Raw genomic sequence first — 18,978 nt, forward strand, 5'->3', positions numbered from 1 at the left:
ATGAGATACTTACATGAAGTCAGGCGCTGCTCTGCATGTTTTATGAGTTGGGCCTTTACTGGGAAAAAAGGGTAATCTCACTGATCCAAACAGGAAGTACAGGAAAAAGAGATCATCTCGGGATAGGAAATAGATTCTTCCCGCACTCAACTGTGCGTGTTTTTCCATACTTCCTGCTCCTCAGGAAAAGAGGAGCATCCTGTCCCATTATCCTGTTAACTAACACCACTCTGCTCTAGGTGAAGAAGCCTCTGTGTTCTTATTACGTCCCTAAGAGCCACATAGTATCTCCACTATCAACTCTATCCAGCTTCTTTACAGTGATATAGCTACTCCTGCCTCCCCCTCCGAGATTTGCTAGTCTTCACATTACTCAAACAAAACACCTGACTCATGGTCAGCAGTCCGGAATTCTACTACATGAATGTGTTCATAACTGCACACACTGTACTTGAAAGGTTGGCAAGATGTCAGGGGAAAACATGCAACTTGTAAGAGGTATACAGAACTTAATTTCAAAGATGGAAATTGAGTGTGAGGATCATCAGTGTTGATGCATTTATGGAAATTGGTGCAGTTATGATAGGAAAAATAAAAAATCCACCAGACGACAGAAAACTGCATTATTCTATTTTGTGTTGCTATAACAGAATACCACAGATAGGGTCATTTATAAAGAATGCAGATTTGTTTGGCTCATGAATCCAGCACTCTGGGAAATCTAAGAATACTGTGCCAGTGTCTGCCAAAAGTGGTCATGCTGCCTTATCCTGTGGTGGAAGGCAGAAGGGCAAGCATGCGCATGAGACAGAGAGGAAAGGAGAGCCAAACTCCCCCCTTTTAGACTAACCCACTCCAGAGATGAGTAGCCTACTACCAAAAACTGGCCATAATCTATGTATGAGCATAGTGCCCTTATGGCCCATTTGCTTTTTACAGGTCCTAACTCCCAACACTGGGAAACTAGTAATTAAATTTTAACATGAGTTTTGAAAGGGACACCCAAACCGCACAGAATCGACTAATCAGTAGGAATTGACTAATGAGTAGTAAAAGATTCAAAAGATTGCAATGCTAGGAAAAACAGAGAGGAAAATGTTCCAAGATGGAAATGTTCCAAATGGCCAACTTTGCAAAGATTTTGGGTAAAAGGGGAATTTTCCTCGCATAAGCCAGATCATAGAAAATCAAGGAACAAAACAGAGAAATATTGGTCGTAGTACTAGTTCCCTCATGCCCCTGCCCCCTCAAAAAGCATAACAAAATACAGATATTAAGTGAAATCACGGGAAGATAGGAGCAGTTCTGGACAGAGTATTTTTGGGTGAGCACAAGTCCTTAGGTTAAGAAACCTGTGAATACGTTGCCATAATAGCAAAAGGGGCTTTGTCAATGGGATTAAATAGAGGACCTTGAGTTGAAAAGACGATTCTGGATTATCTGGCAGGTCCGAAGGCAGCACACGGTGCTCCTGAGAGGAGGCGACGCAATGGGAATGCAGGAGAGTTGAAGGAGGCAGAGGTTGCAGTGATGCTCTGTGAAGGTGGGGGAAGATCTGAGTAACATGAGAAACACAGGCAGCTCTAGAAGCTGAAAAGGGCAAAAGAGCGGTTCTCTCCTAAAGTCAGAAGGAGTGGAGTCCTACTGATACCTTCATCTCAGCCTTACAAAGCTCATTTTGAATTTCCAACCTCCAGGATAAGAGAATACATGTGTGATGTTTGAAGCATTTCAGCTGTCAGTAGTTTGTTACCGCAGCAGTAGGAAACGCATACAGCTGGCATCTCCAGCTTTGCTGAGCAGAGGAGTCGGCAGCACAGACTGAAGCCAGACAAGCAGACCCAAGTGGCAGGACTGAGTTACGTGAAACAACCCAGAACTAAATAAACTTTGAAATTCAAGACAAAGCAGCCACAGGCAATTTCTATTCAGTTTCCTTAGCCAGAGCCCAACAACTTGTCTGTGAAGCAGGATATTGCAATTAAATGGCAAATTAAATGGTAGCATTGCTTTGTTCCCGAAAGCTTGATGAAAGCACACTTATCTCATTGCTAAACATACCATGAGCTACAGAGGATAAAAATTTGGCCCAGTATCTCAACCAGAAGATAGCACAGAGGCTAAAATGTGGATTTTATACAACTTATGTATAAATATGAGAAAGTTCAGTCTAAAATGTCAAAAACAATCCAAAAATGTGCCAAATAACCCTACAGTTTCCTAAGTAACAGGGCTCTTTCCCTATAAGCTGTCCCCTAGCACACTCCGCCATCATCACACAGCAGAGCACATATTGCACGTGAGACTGTGGACCTCAGTAGGTAAAAGGTAAGAACTCCACCTGGAAGATGAAGAAACTGAGGCTCAGGTGACAAAGCGATGAACCCCAGGTTACGAAGCGTTGTCAGAGGCAGAGTCCCATTTCCTGACTCTTTTCCGGAGCGTTTTCTTTGCCCATGATGCCATCTCCCTGATGTGAAGTCAAGACAAAGCCACGGTGCACACCAAGCAGCATCACCCAATGATGCGCAGAAGAGATGAGCAATACATTCCTAAAGAAGGGAGAGCAGAGGTAAGGGGAAAACATGAGAATCAAGACTTGTCATGTAGAGGTACAAGATCCCACCAATGAATGTAACTGCACTGTATCCCTAAAATGTACCAATAAACTCAATTAAAGCTGAAAAAAAAAAAAAAAAAGAAGTCTCTTTCCCCTGGTTCCTGCCTTGATCTGCAGGGGAATTACCCTAGGGCGTACACAGTGCTAAGGGATCAAGGAAGAAGAGGAGGATCTGGACCACACCTTGAGGTTCCCTGGTCCTGTGAATGACACTTTAAAGGCCCAATGGGCTGTCCTGCCTCAAGTGAAATTCTCCAGAGGAGTTTACTGAAAGCTATGTGGTATTTTATGAGCTACAGGGGACTCTGAGCTAAACTTTTGTTGAATTAGAAATTTATATTGGCTGATTAGAGCCCATGATTACAGATAGAAGAATAAGCAAGAATAGTAAAGTCCCTTCTTTCATTTTACAAAGCAAGCATGTGGTGCTGTGGCTGAAGTTCCCATTCTATGACTTCCAAGTAGGTATCTTCAGATTCTGGGACTTGGAGCTCATCGAGGTGAGGCAGAGGTAGTTCATGATTGAGTATTGAATGTGTTACTGGGAACAGATATTGCCTCAGAATATGTCTTTGAAAATAGTAAGGAATCCAAACACATTTAATAAAATAGGTCTACTTAACTACCACCAGTTCATCAGACCATGTCTTTGTGGTCTAATTCTGCTCATCCCCAGCGTAATATAGCACAATCACTAAAACCACAGACATCAGAGCCAATTATGTTATTCCTGTATCCTGCCTCTTCCTTACTAGTGATTAGATCATGAATAAACCACTTCATTTCTGTGCCTCCATTTCCTCTTTTGAAAATGGGTATACAATGACTCATACATCAGAGCTGCTGTTTAGGGTGTAAAACAACAAATGTAAAATATCAATTCCATATTTACTATCAAATGAACATTGGGCATTATTAGAATTGTTATTATTGCCTCTACGTTTCATGGTACTTTTAAGTGAAACCCTGCACAATCTCTCGAATAACATGCAAGTATTTTACATTATAACAAACATAAAATAGAGTCAAAGAAATACTTGTACACTTATTTGAGGTCAATGAAATCCCATAATTTCTCTAGAAGGAATGAGCCACAGTATTCCTCCTTAGGTAATGTATTATTAATGATGATTTCCTTGAGATGCATTAAGAGCAGATTCAGGAGAAAGAGGATGAGAATTTACCCAGTGCTGGAGCTTCAATTAATCAACTTCGGTTTCTGTAAATAGCCCTAAGTGAAAGAATCAGACTATTATGTTTTGTAGATGAACGATCAGCAAACGTTCAGAAACTCATCGGTCATGGTCTCGTTTTGCCAAAAGAATGTTTTGTAGATGAACGATCAGCAAACGTTCAGAAACTCATCGGTCATGGTCTCGTTTTGCCAACTGACAAGAATAATGAAGCTGGCATATTCTGCATTCATAAAAAGTCTGGGTTGTGGTTTACATAAAATCCACATTTAATTAGAATGGAACCAGCAGAGGGATTGAATGCTTACCTAGTTTAGTAGGGAGTGAAAGGTTCCTTGCCTGTCCTTCTCAGATGCAAGCGGTGACACCTGCTCATTTCAGGTGCAGATCATTGTATGGCTCCTGCACTGGGATAGAGATGCTTTTTCACCAGGAGTAGACTGTGTTTCTGAGAAAGCTGTTCCTATTATCCACTAAGCCCAAGACATTTCAGGAAAAAAATCCGGATTTCTTTTGTAATGCCAAACAGAAAATTCATTCCTTATCTTATACATCAACATTGCATAGTATCAAGGCATATAAAACTTATTTCCATTTGATAAAGAAATTTGGGAGAAGAAAAAAATGGAAGTGCTGTACCTTGCACTATATTTGTACTGGATGTGATAATATAGTTTCCTATGGGCAAAGGGAAGTTTGTTCATTTAAAAACAGAATTATCATTTATTAGAATCCAAGAGGATTTCTTACCTACTTTAAAATAAAACTCATATGATCAAATAGCTGAAAAAGAAATATGTTAATTTTTGAGAACACTGATATGGATCCAGCCACAAAAGCAACAAATGTGTTCAACAAAACCCAGAGGAGATAGTGGTTCTGTAAAAACTAAGGGCAGCAGTGCTTTTCTATGAGTAGTATAAACTAACAATGGCCTGTGTTATAAAGTAGGTTGAGCTAATTCCCATACAGTAAATGCTGATAGAGTAAACAGATCAGAGAAAAAATGGCATTAAGAAAGGAGCAAACCTAAGTGAATTCCTGAACAGGCAGCCACAGCCCACAAAATACCAGCTGCAGATGTACCTACTGCCTGCAGGGAATGTGTCTTCAGTATCAGCCGCTGCTCTACTAAGTCCCTCTGTTCAATGGATTTTTCCATTCGTGTGTCCTTATTTCTTTTCTTCTCTTCACGTGCACTTTTAAATTTAGATAATATTTAAATGTGTTTTAGAGTTAAGCAAGTAATGAAACAACTCAGGAAATAAATCTGGTGTGACTTTTGATTCCTGGAAATGCAAGAGAAAATAGTAAACAGCTACAAATATCCACCTTCCATTAAGTATGTGATCATTTGTCTCTCATGGCTCTGTATTATTAGTAACATTATTTTTGTGCAACTGTTTTGCTCGTTGGATTGCTAGCACAGCAGGTGAACACCAGCTTCTTAGCTGACAGTTTTTCTCCAGCACTCAGCTTTCATCATTGCTTGCCAGTGCATTCTGGGGGAGGAAAAATGTTTTAAATGCAGGAAAATATGAAAACATGATTATGATCTCCAGCAACCACACAACACACTCACACTTTGGACTTACAGGGATTCAATTCTAGAACTGAGAAGACTAAGGTGAATGGAGGGGATTTTCCTGGAACTCGGTCCATAAGATTCTATAGAAGATGTACCAGTGCAGAATACAAAGCTATTAAAGAAAAAGAAACTTCATATTGTTCATTTCTTTATCACACAATCAGAAATATGAAGTATATCATGCCTCATACCCTCTAAACTGCAATGTACTTATTAGAGTTTTGAGAACTTTTTCCTCTCCTTCCATCTCTCTCCTGACTTTTCCATGAAAGAGTCAAAGCACTCCCATTAAGCTGAGTCTGATTAGCAGCAGTTCCTACATGACAGTCCCCAGGGGCAACAATGTGAACAGTACCTGCTAGATTTTCCCCACTTGAAGATGGCCATTACTCCCCTTCAAATAATGCCCTGCTTCTCACCTAAAAAAATGGCTTCTCTGAGCCGGGGAAGGTGGTGCACTCCTGTAATCCCAGCACTTGGGAGGCTGAGGCAGGAGGATTGCTATGAGTTCAAGACTAGCCCGGGCTACATAGTGAGTTCCAGGACATAGTGAGACCCTGTCTCAAAAAACCAAAAAAAAAAAAAAAAGGCTTCTCCCACCTACTGAAGGACAGCCTTCTTCTTCCCATGATGCCTCTTCTCCTGCCAAAAAGTAACCAGATACTTGCTACCTCCAAATACCAGTGATATCACAAGCCCCTCCTAGTGATGTCACAGGCTCCTCCAATCCCTTAATACTACCTCACTTAACTGCACCCCAGATCCTATAAACCTCACCCCAATCCCATAAAAGAAGTTCTCTGTTCTGCCATATTGCTCTCTCTCCTTTGATCAGAGACAGCCCAACATATTGTCCCTACAATAAAGGCTTGTACTGGTTCTAGTCTGGTCTTGATTTTTGGCTTCTTTACCTGACAGTACCCCGGAGGAGCTGTGACAATAAAGAGCTTTTGGAAAACCTAAATGACAATGTAACAGTAGCAGTGGCAGTCAGAGGTATTCTGCCTAGGTTTGAGTTCTGCGGATATTGGAAAAAGCTTTTTCTCTTATGCCTCAAATTGTCTCTGACCTTCCATTTAATAGACTCTGCTTTTGTAAACTAAAATGAAATATTTTTAAGTGGTAGCTTGTTCTTAGTGACCCTTAAAATTCAGCAGCCAAGACATTTCACTAAGTTTCTTTGCTTTTCATGACAATGAAATTGTTTGAGTAAGTTCAGTATATAAATGTATCTTCCTTTTTACCAGGATATAATTGGACAAACAGATTCTGTAACAAGGCCTCACCTAGAGTGGCACACTTTATAATGATACTTTCAAAATCAGGAATGACACATCCATACTAAGGAATAAAGACAGACACACATAGAGCCAATGCCTGACATCCTCCCAAGAAACCTGGTTCAGAAGTCCAATCCCAGAATGGGGAGGAAGGTCATTCTCAGACAAATCCCAGGAGGGACCTTAGCAAATTTAGGAAACCTCAAAGAGAGAAATTCATCCAGATTTACTGTAAAACTCAGTTAAACATGATGGAGTATTTTAAGCTTGACTTTGCTAGCCTATAGATAGAAGACCTAATACTTTAATACAAGTCTTTTAAAGTCCAGTTTAAGATTCATTGAAAGTTTCCAATCAGAGCTAATTTTCAGACATCAGTAGATCTCAATTTTATAGATGTCTGGATTAGCACAACCAACTCAAGGAGTTCTAAATGGCTGGCTAATTAACACTCTCACTGTATCTTTATAAGTATCCAGGTCAAGCATAAGGGAATCAACTTCTTTTCCAGACTGAGAATAATCCTCGAAGATTATTTATGATCAAGGAAGGTAGAAGACTCCTAACAAAAATACTCCAAACTTGAAAATAAACAAGAGATTACTGGGTTTTGTTTTATGCAATATTGAACTTGGCTTTCTATTGACTGAGTTATTTTACATCTCTGTAGGGGCAGAGATTAATTTGTAGATTTTTGCAAATAAAAATGCAAATAATGTCAGGCCAGTTAAAAGAAGCCCCTAATGGTTCTGTTTACTGCCCTATGAGATGTTAATTAGTGTTGTCTCTAACCCTGCAGTCTTAGCCTAACTTTGTATTCAGATGCTTATGTATTTCTAGATTCACAACTGTTATTTGGTTCCCTCATTCATTAAATGAATAACATTTTTGATACATTCATTTTTCGCTTGTATGAGAGCCATCCTTTTGATTTTTTAAAAAGTATAATTGCACACCTAAATGCATTTTTAAAAACTGAATTTCTATGAAAGAAGTTTATAAACTGTAGAAAGCTTCAGGGCTATAAAAACAAACATAGATTTCAATTCTGGTAATTGGCAGAATGCTTTTGTTATAAAGAAGAGTACTAGGCTTAAGAAAAGTTGCAAAGATAGTTCAGAGAATCCCCATGTACTCTACAAACAATTTCTTTCCAAAGTCAGCCCTATTATCCATATCTCCACAAGAGTGGTACATTTTTTGCCACTGGTGAACCTACTTTAACACATCATTGTCACCCAAAACCCATAGTTTACATGAAAATTCACTCTTGATATTTTACCTTCTATTAGTTTGGACCAATGTAGGATGATATGCAGCTACCACTGTAATGTCATACACCGTACTTTAATTCCTCTAAACAGCCTCTTTGTGCCATTTCCTTGGTTTTGAGCACCTTAACAGCCTAGAGAAGTACTGGTCAGGTATTTTGCAGAATGCTTCTAAATCTGAGCTTGTATATTTTTCTCATAGTTTTATCAGAAGTATGGGTTTTGAGGCAGAACAGCACAGAGTCAAATGTAATTCTCATTACATCATCCCAATGGTGTATACTAGCTATGTGATTTTCCAGTAATAATGGTAAAACCCTAGTTCCCTGGCCAAAATAGTGTGTTTACAGGTTTTTCCACTGTTAATTTTTTTCTCAATTTTCCATACTTTGCTCTGAGAAATACTCATTAAATACATTCCACATTATTAGGTGGAGAAAAGGATTCCTGTGGTTTGAATATGGCTAATGTCCCTTAAAGGTCCTATGTAAAGACTTGGTACCCAGGATGATAACACTGAAAGGTGGGGAGGACTTGAGGTAGATCCTAAGTCCTTGAGAGTCTGCCTTCAAGAGGACATGTGGGACCTCACCCTTGCCCTGCTTCTGGCTTGAGATGACTGCTGACTCCAAGATATGCTCCTACTATTCCCACCTAAAACCCTCCCCAAAGTCCAAAACCAGTGCATCCACCCCATCAAGGACTTGAACCTCCAAAACTATGAGCTACATATAGTATTTATCTGTATTAAATAACTTGCCTCAGGAATTTCACTGTAGCAATGGAAAACCGATTAATACAGAAAGATTCAGCTCCACTTCCTATGAGGGAGAGCATCTTACAGATTATTTGTAATTCTTTTGTACAAATTTGTCTCTTCCCTCCCATTTACTCACTCAGCCAGTCGTTTCTTTATAACAGTATGACTCATGTATATTAATTTTACACTTTGGATTAAATTCAATCCTATACTTCTAATCTGCTTGGTCAGATTGTCCCAGCTTTAGTAATTAGGAATTGTTTCAGATTGGCATGTGTGTCCCTATGTCATGTTCTCACCTTTATTTTCAGCATAGCAAGCTTTCATCTTTCATGGATAGCCAGTTTCTCATCAGCCAAAGAAAGATGGTAAACCCAATATTTCAATACAGTCATAAAAATAGCAAAAACAACAATTGCAAATCTATTATCAGAGTGCTCATATATGCCAAGCACTAGTATAAGCACTAAACAATATTAATTCATTTAAATGAATCAGTGGCTATCATAAGACCTGGCACTTCACACGTGTTCAACAAATGTGATTTCCTATGAGGGATGGTTCAGAATCTTAACAAGTGGTTGCAGCCTATTACATACAGAGATGCTCACAGGTGGCTCATACTAGGTGGGAAGCTGTAAATGACACAGAGGACACAGGGGACCACATCCCACACTCTGTGATTATTCAGCCTGTACTCTGAGGTTCTGCCTTCCCATTGACAGATTCATTAGGTGCGATGTCATTACTGGTGTAGTCAGCATCCTCCCAGCACCAAAGCAACTAACCCTGGTAACCTTGAAACCTTGGTCCTTAATCAGGATTTCATGTCTGACTGCAAGCTGAACCCGGAGTTGACAAGAATTTGGAAATAGAACTGAATGTGTGAGAAGAAGGTTACAATGCATTGGGTGGCTCTTTCTCCATCTTCTCCATGACTTCTCTTTCTGAAGTACATTTTTCTTTGAGGCTTTTCTGAAGAAAAAAATTCATATTAGATGCTTAACAGGCAGAGATGCTATAAAACAAAAATTATTCTAATATGAAACCTTGTTTGTAGCAAAAGACCCCCATTAATTAATACCATCCATCATCTTTATAAAGGATACAATTAGAAGAATCTAGACAAATAAGTACCGCCATAGCCTCATTATTTAAGTACCAAATATTAACAAGTGTGCTTATACCTCCTACTGTCTGAGGTCAATGAAAAGAAAAATGAACAGTTCTGCTAAGCCCTACAGAATTCACCTAAAGCAACATGGGCCTTTGGCAGAAAACTTAAAAGCAATGTACAGAAAGAGATAAAATTAAATTATTTGCTGTATTTCAATACAGAAGTAACTGCAAGGAGGCTGCCAAATAAGAAACGCCAGAGGCTCCTTTGCTCAGGTGAAGTCTGAAAAATTACATGTGGGATTTCAAAAGAAAACTCAAAGGTAACATGCAGACCAAAAATGATTTATTCTTTTCAATAAGCCCTTTGAAGAAAGGGAAATAGAATTCAGCCCTGGCATGACAAAAAAAAAAAATCTAAGAAAGCTCACACCTTAGGTCTGCAAAGTAGGTAAGAGAATCTTGTGAGAATGAGAAACGGAGAAGGTGGTTAAGACTTGGAGAAACAGGAAGATGCAGGAAGATGCTTTAAGATCTTTCATTACTTCCATTTTCTATCTGACCTTTGCTACTAGGTGCTGACCTCTCCTGTATAATGCAGGCACCGGTATAAATAGATATATTATCAAGTAAAATACTAACCATTACTGACATCTTATTTTTTACTACCACATTAAAACAAATAAGAGTCCATAGTTGGTTTCAAAAACCGATCAGAGGGGAGTATGCTGAGAGATTCCGGACCAGTTAGTGTGGGAATGGAGAAACATTGGGCTTTGATGGAAAGGAAGCTTTCAATGGAGCAGGACCATGGTAGAAAATCTAACAGTAAAGATAGGGATGAAGACTTTCATGACATTACCAAAACATTATAGGAATGCTTGCAAAAGCTGTCCCGAAAGGGGGAAAGCAGCCATTTCCTCGTCTAAGTATGTAGGAAACAGAGTTAGACACTAAGCAGGGCATCTCTGAGTAGATCTCACTCTTAACACAGTAACCAAAAATAAGAGGAGCAAAACCGCAAAAGATCCAGGCTTCCCCTTGTTCTCAACTCCTTATAAAGCTATGACTACTTTAGATCCCACAGAGAAGGAAAGGGAATGCACTCTAGAGTTATGAACTAAAAGTTACACCAATGACATATATAATATCTCATTACCTGTGTGTGGAGCATCCACCAGGAAACAATAGAAGAGGCTCGTTCCTACCTTCATCTGCTTGTGCAACTCCTTTATGGTCCAAGCTTTACTCTGTATATGATTCAGATGGTGGTCTGAGTGTGTTCCCCAAGGATCCTATGTTGGAAGCCTGCTCCATGTTAGAAGGTGACAGGACTTTATATTCATTGTGGGATCCAGCAGGAGGTTGTTAGGTCTCGGGGCCCTCAGAAGGGATTACCACAATTCCCATGGGAGCCCAGCCATACGTTGGCTTCCTGCCTCACCATATGATCACCGCATCTTGGATGAACATAGATCCACTGTGATCACATTTATCATGAGTCTCTCAATGGAGCTGAGCAAAAGCTGTCATCATGCTTTAAAACCTCCAGAGCTATGAGCTAGACAAACCTTCTTTCTTTATAACCTAGCCTCAGCTATTTTATGATAGTCATTTTAAACTGACTGACACAGATGAACATAAGGGAGCTAGACAAACTTCACTGCACTATGCTGTGAATGTGCTTCCAACCTGTGGTGGCCAGTTCCAATGCTAAATTACACACTGATCATGTTTGCTTACACATTTACTCATTGTATATTTTTTGCATGTTGGATGCTGTGCCAGATACAGATGCTGCGCAAGTAAGTACTTCCCAAGAATCTATTCCAATAAGAGAACCAGATATGCAAACAAACATCGTTACGCCATCCTAGAATCACTAACTGCACAGAGGCAGCCATATCTGATGTTGAGATCTCAGGTTTCCAGTTTCACAGACTAGGCTTCAAACTTTGGCTTTTCTACTTATCAGTAATGCATCTTTGATCAAGTCCTTGAATTTCTCTTGCCTTTAGTATCTACATTTATACAATAAACATAACACTTACCTTATTGAATTGTTGGAGGACTAAATAACAAAAATAAGTAAAATATGTTGTAACAGTGCTTATAAAGTACTGTCCTAAGCAAAGTATATGTGTTAACACATTTAGGATATATTTACTGCTATTATATTCACTTTATAGATGAGAAAACTGAGCCACAGAGAGGTTATTAGATAATTTATCGAAATTCAGTTTGGTAAACAAAGGGATCATATGAAGATTTAATGCAGTGTGAAAAAATAAATTCTTCCACAGAAATTTAACAAAATTATGTCATTAACAAACATGGCTAATATGCAAACTAAAATAAAGGATTACAGGTCTGCTAACTGATTCAGAATAGATGGAACATCACATCCAGGTCTTAAAGAGTAGTTGAAATTTGCTAAATGCAGATAAAGAGGACAACATTAAATCAAGAGAGATATTTACAGAAGTTGAAAGGTGTGAAATAACTTGAAATGGAACTGCTGGTGGGAAAAAAGAAGACAGAGCTGGGTAACAGGGATTCCTGAGATAGAAAAGAAGAAAAGAAATTTGAACCCAAGTCAGCCTTGTTTTTGCATACAGCTGGATTAGGTATGCACAGTGCGAATCCTAGCATCATCCTGCAGGCAGTCAGTGGCCAATGGAATCTTGGAACAAAAAAGGGACATGAATATATTTTAGGTGAGTGATTAGTAAGAAGGGAAAAGACAAGTGGAGTGAGGAAATGTTAACAATAACAGACCAGTTAGGAGATGGTTGCAATAATCAAAGCTGGGCAGTATGATGTCCTCAATGAATGACACGAATGAAAAAAATGCAGAAGAAAAGCTTGGAGTCAGGTACAGTGTTAAGTCAGAATTGGAAAACTGAGAAAGTGGATGCTTCTATTCATTTACTCAACAAATAGTGGATGAGAACTATTTAAGTGTCAGGTGCCACAGAACAAAGTAAGAACCACTGATGAATTCTCTGGGTGGGAGAGAAAATAATCCAACTTTTGGCAAGGAAAACTGTGGAAAATCTTTTCACAGATGGGGTTAAAAGCTGAATGAAAGCAGTGTATGGGATGGAAGACCATCATGTGGGGCATATTTGACATGTCAGGATGAAACAAGACTAGAAACATTAAGTCTAAAACTGTGGAAATAGTTCAAATCCAATAATACAGAGTCCAGATTCATAGGATTTCCATAGAGTGTATCACTTTCACTTGAGCATCCATTCTGTAGTTAGACCATGGCTTGTTATCTTTATTTTACTGGGCATGCAGGCCTTTGATGACAATGAACCATCTTGGCAACAAACATTATTGCAAAGGTGAGACCCACATTGTTCAGCATGCAGTGATGCTATGATGAGCAGCCTTCTGTCGGAGAGAGGGAGACGCTCATGCTTTGACCTCCTTTAACCCTCTGCATTCAAGATAAAGTCAGAATAAATACATCTAGTGGATGTATACATAAAAGCATTTTTCTTCTAATTTAATAATTTATTTCTTTCACCAGGGGTTCTAATATTTCAGACTTGCTGTCTGGGTTTCCCTGACCCCACCTCCTCCATTTGTGTACCTAAAGCTATTCTTATTACAAATGTTTTCTCTCATAAGATACACTGTATATCTTGCTCTGCTGAATGCAACAATGGCATCTGAACGCAGCAATAAGGAGCCAACAGATTTTCAACAAAATCAAATGCCATTCATAATGAGAGCTGGGAAGTGTGTTTGAGTGACAGATCTCAGCATGCAGAACAAGTAGTTTCCTTCACTTGGAAAAATGTATCTGATGGTCCAATATTCCCAGAACCAACTCAGCTGGTAGATGAAACATCTATGAAAATGTTTGCTTCCCCCAACTGTTCACAAAGGTCTACAAATATATTTGTCAGCATCTTGCCACAAATCTTGAGTCCCAGCACAGACCCCTTGAGTAATACAATGAATTTATGTAAAACACCTACTCTGTTCATAGCCCTCCTCTGCATGTTAGGAAGAATACTACCAGTAATCTCTACTATTCATTGAGCACATATTTTTGGGTGCCAAGCACAAGTCAGATGACTTTCCTTTATTATTCCATGTAATCCTCACAAAATAGTTCAGTATCTTTTGTTTTCCGGTGTTTACTTGCTCTGTTTCTATCTTTGTGCAATGCATGGTACATACAAAATACTTAATAAATGATTCTGAAATACAGCAAGCGGAAGAATGCAGCATCTAGAGGATGAGCCTTTTTTGCGATAGCAAATTTGTTGGTTGACAGCATTATCGTCTCACAAAGAAGCTTACGATCTGTTTGTAAATACAAACTAAGCATAAATGGAACTGCAAAAATTCTTACAAAGCAATACAGAAATGAGCACAAATGCAAAGAGGAAATGAGTTATCTATGGGTGCCCAGGAGACAGGAAGGGAGGACAGCTCAGAGCCCCACTAAGAACAGTCACGTGGAGGAGAGATTCAAAAGCAGCCAGATTTGCATAAAGCCTCATGCAGTGGGGAACACACCAGTGACCACAGTCGTCTTGATCTCAGCTAATGCTTACATCTTTGTGCCAGCATGCACCCTAGAGATCAGTAACTCCTTAACTGTTGTTCTCACATAATTGAAAAACTATAGGGGAACTTTTGGCCCACCTTTAAGGCCAAGTAATGATTTGACAGCTCTATAGAGGGACACTTGGATTTCCTCCAAAATTGCTAGCACTGATACCCTACTGCCCAGAGTAAGCCTTTCAGTAAAAACTCAATAACTTGTCTGCTATACTTCATGAAAGAGGAAGAGGGAACACTTTTTCTGACAGTTACTTAACCTCTATGAGCTGGAAATGCCTCATCAGTAAAACAGGAGTGTCCTGTCTCTCAGAGGTTTTGTGAGGAGAAAGAAACTAAAATAAACTGGGCTTCATCACTCGTAGGTAGAGAATTTCCAATTCTATATTATCAGTATGTAGGGACATTTAGGTGATGGTTGAGATGAAAATGTGAGACTCTGTCCAAGTCTGAGTTATAAGAATCCATATCAGTTTGTCTCTGTGTCAATGTGATTGACATTCTAGGCCAGATAATTCTTTGTGGTAGGAAATGACGTGGGGGTTGGTAGCAGGGAGGCTTTCCATACATTGTAGGAATTTTAGCAGCATCCCTGGCCTCTTCTTACTCAATATCTGCAGCAGTTCCTCAGTCAGAACAAATGTCTCTAGATATTTTCAGATGTCCTTCTGGTGGAGGGGACAAAATTGTCCCCCAGTTAAGAGCTACTAATCTTATTTTTTTTCTCATTGGGTGTATTGGTACTTTTTAGGTATACAGTACAGTTACATTCATCGTTGGGATCTTGTACCCTTACATGACAGACCTTGGTTCTCATTTTTCCCCATTCCCCTGTCCTCCCTTCACCCCTTCCTCCCTTCCCTATTTACAAAGACTATGTTTCCATTTTCCTCTTATCCTATTTTTTCTTTTCCCTTCTTTCCTTTCCCTTACCCCTCCCACTTCCCCTACACCTTTAGCCCCTTTCTTCCTATTCCACAATGTCAGTTACACAATTTGGATCCTAAACTAGGCATTTATAGGAAAAATGGATGCATATTGAGGCCATACTCTTAAGTGAAATAAATAGGACATGTGTGTGTAAATACCGAATAGTTTCTCTGGTGTGAAATCCACTAATCTTAATTATTATAGAATGAGAAGCATGACTCAGGCCTTCTAGCTTTCAACATAATGGTATTTTCTAAAGTCTCAATAAATAGAAAATAAATATACAAAAGAATAAATACAAAAATAATTTGTAAAACATGGACACTTTCATATCTAAACCAACTGAAAGTGAAAGTAGCGCAGTCCTGACACCACATGCTAGATGATATGAGAAACTAAAACTGTCCCTATCATCGCAGAAAAGTCCAATGCGGTGATGCAGGGGGAGTTGGAGACATTTCCAGAAGACGACCAAAAGCCAAATCGAATTTCAATAACAAGGGGGAAATAGTCCAATTGGATGGTGTTCCCAACAAAACTGACATTTATTTTTGTCAACGCGTTACCAACTGGCACATCATAAATGTCCTATGTGGAGTTGGCCAAGAGGTCTACAGGAATGGTAGAAAAGTGGCTGGGACCTCAGGGTGGCTCCAGGCAAAGAAAAAAAAAAAAAAAAAGAACAACACAGCTGGACATGGCGGCACACACCTGCAATCCCAGCATTGGGAGAGGAAGGCAGGAGTCCTGCCTGGCAGCTTAGCAAGAGTCCATTAAATGTGCATTCCAGTGATGCCGAGCATTTCTTCCATTGTGGATAGTCAGTTTTCATGCCACCATTTACATCCATCAAGAGATAGATAAATGCATACACACAATGTGGTATTTACACACAAAGGAGGATTACTCCGCCATAAAGAAGGATAAACGAGTCATTTGTAGAAAAATAGATGCACCTTGAGACCACAATATTAACTGAATTAAATCAGACACACGAGCTTAAATATCACATCCATTCTGTCACATAGATTCTCTTAGATGAGCATCGTAAATATACATAAAGGGAAAAATAAAAGATAATAGAAAGTAGAGAGATCGATGTTTCTCAATTAGGAAGGGGATCAAGAGATGGAGGGAGAGAAGGGAAAGGGGATGAAAAAAGAATTGAGATGTGTGATTCACAGGTGCCAACCCCCTACAAGGAAGGTAAACATTATGCACTGCAAACATGCACTAATAAAAAATAAAACTATATAGATTCTGTTAAAAATTGAAAACCAAAAAGGGTGGGAGATGCGGCTCAATGCAAAGGCCCTGGGTTCAACCTCAGGTACAAAGAGAAATAGCGGAAAAAAGAAAGGGGAGTAAGGGAGGGAGGGAGAGAGAGGGAGAGGAGAGAATGAATAGTGCTCACAGATTTGAGGAGGGAATACGCACATTGAATTTTTCCTGCATCATCCCATGTAGTCTGCAACCCAGACATCATTTCAATCTACAAAGCCATAAAGCTACTGGATATCATTAAAAATAGATGAACTCTGTCTTCATATCTATGTTATCTCAGTAACATTTAATTAGCATATAGAAGATGATCAATACAATTCTATGGTATTGACAAAAAAAATAGATACCCTGAAACCACGGGACCATAGACTGAGGGACTCTGCTCTAAGCATAAAAGAGGCACTTAGCTCAGCAGGTAGTAAAGTGACAATATCCCCTACCCATAATAGGTAAGAAAGGTTAAAACTATACATAATACCAATCCGTTCAAGAACAGCCCTGCCACTGCTAGCATGGGAAGTGAAATCACTTTGAGCAAAATTTGAACCTCATTCTGCTATTTAGGAAGCACATGACTGACCCTTTGATGAGTTATTTATTCCCTGTAGGATGTTCTTCCTTTGCACATCAGTGAGAGTAATTATATCTTCCAAAACTTCCTTAAAATTTTCCTTGAAATTTGTGACGGTTGTTTATCATTTTGTGTGCTCAGTTCCTTGGCCCTTGGTTGAATGAATCTTCTGTTCCAGCTATGATGAAATCTCTTGCTCATGTGTCTCTTCAGCAGCCTCACTGGCCTTCATTTTTAGAACACAGTTCAACAAACTGATTGTGAGTGTGCATATTTTGTAGTGTATCCAAGCATTTGTAACAAGATGTATCCCAGCATTTGTATCCCAGCATTTGTAACAAGAACCCACCAAAATGGGCATTTCATTACAATTAATAATAGAATAAACATCTATCGCAGTCACACCTTCATGTACTTGACAAATACTCAGTGAGAATCAATTCAGTGTCTAGAACTATGAAATGTATTGCATCTAATTTTTGTTAACCACTATGATACTCAGAAGAATAAGGAACTATTAATATTCTATTTTATAAATGAGGAAAGACAGAAAGGTTGACTGATTTCCCCAGGTTCCCTTGCCTACGTAGTATAAACAAGGGATTCAAATTCACATTTTATGGAGATATTATCACCGCTTTATTGAACTTTCAGAATAAGCTCTATCACCCCCATGTACCCTGAAGTACTGCAGAATGCATTTTCCAACAACAGATGTTCTCTTATTCAACCACAGCATAATAAAGAGTATTTACCATTGTTAGTGTTATTATCTAACTGCATATAGTTTATATTCAAATTTTTATCAGCTGTACCAATAGTACTTTTTCATAGAATTTTTAAACCAGAATCAAATATAAGATAAGCATTATATCTAATTATTATATCTTTGTAGTTTGTTTTGGAAAGGGGATTTCTTTTTTTGTTTTTGTTTTTGTTTTTGTTTTTTCAGCTTTAATTGAGTTTATTGGTAGTACAGTTACATTCATTGTTGGGATCTTGTACCTCTACATGACAAGTCTTGATTCTCATTTTTTCCCCTTACCTCTGCCCTCCCTTCACCCCCTCGTCCGGAAAGGGGATTTCTTACAACCAAAGCTAGTTAGCATGGTGGCACCTACTCTCTGGCTATGGCCATAATCTCCACACTCTCAGCCTGGTCCTTCTATTCTCCCTTCTCCAAAGTGAAGGAAAATATCTTACCTCCCTTAAATGCCTTGTTGCTCCTCAAATATTCCAAGGACTTACGAAGTGGCCAAGAGAGGAGGAAGCCTGCCAAGGTAGTGGCCAGGACAGTTTGAATATACATACAACTGGGAGGGTACATACATTGGCAAGCAAATGAGTGAATATATAATGAGAACAATGGGATGAAGTAGTCACTGTCAGAGAAAGAAGTACAGCTATGACACGGAAGATACATAGTATGCATTGTTTGTATCTTTGCAATTCCATTCAGACTGAAGATAATGATGTGAACTACCTATGGTTCAAGATAGACAAATATTAAAACAAAATATGGATATAAGTGTTGTGTGTGTTTATCATTGTATCTATTGTTAGGAGAATCAATGGTACATCAAAGCAATAAACACAGTCTGCTGCAAGATTGCAGCTTACATATATGTTTCTCCATTAAAGGCTGATTCCAAGGCTGGGCCTGGAGAAGCACAGGATGCCCAGAACATTGAGTTAGACTAGAAAAATGAAGAATTGCTCAAAAATATAATTTCAAAGGGATACAGAAAACAGATTTATTTTAGGCAATATATATGGAT

General features: G+C 39.0%; 1 long non-coding RNA gene across 2 annotated transcripts; it reads right to left on the reverse strand.

Annotated features, from left to right (window-relative positions):
- Positions 1–2,347: 2,347 nt before the first annotated feature.
- Positions 2,348–6,038, reverse strand: LOC104856774. Of its 2 annotated transcripts, XR_778710.1 has the most exons (6): positions 6,002–6,038; positions 5,146–5,315; positions 4,900–5,012; positions 4,122–4,220; positions 3,805–3,851; positions 2,348–2,552 (listed from the first exon to the last, which is right to left on the reverse strand). It is a non-coding gene; the product is annotated as an uncharacterized LOC104856774 (long non-coding RNA). The 2 variants fall into 2 exon arrangements; XR_002025091.1 differs by lacking the exon at positions 3,805–3,851.
- Positions 6,039–18,978: the final 12,940 nt, after the last annotated feature.

The sequence above is a fragment of the Fukomys damarensis genome, unplaced genomic scaffold (genome assembly GCF_012274545.1).
Source record: "Fukomys damarensis isolate Sample0158 unplaced genomic scaffold, DMR_v1.0_HiC HiC_scaffold_21, whole genome shotgun sequence".
NCBI classification, from domain to species: Eukaryota; Metazoa; Chordata; class Mammalia; order Rodentia; family Bathyergidae; genus Fukomys; species Fukomys damarensis.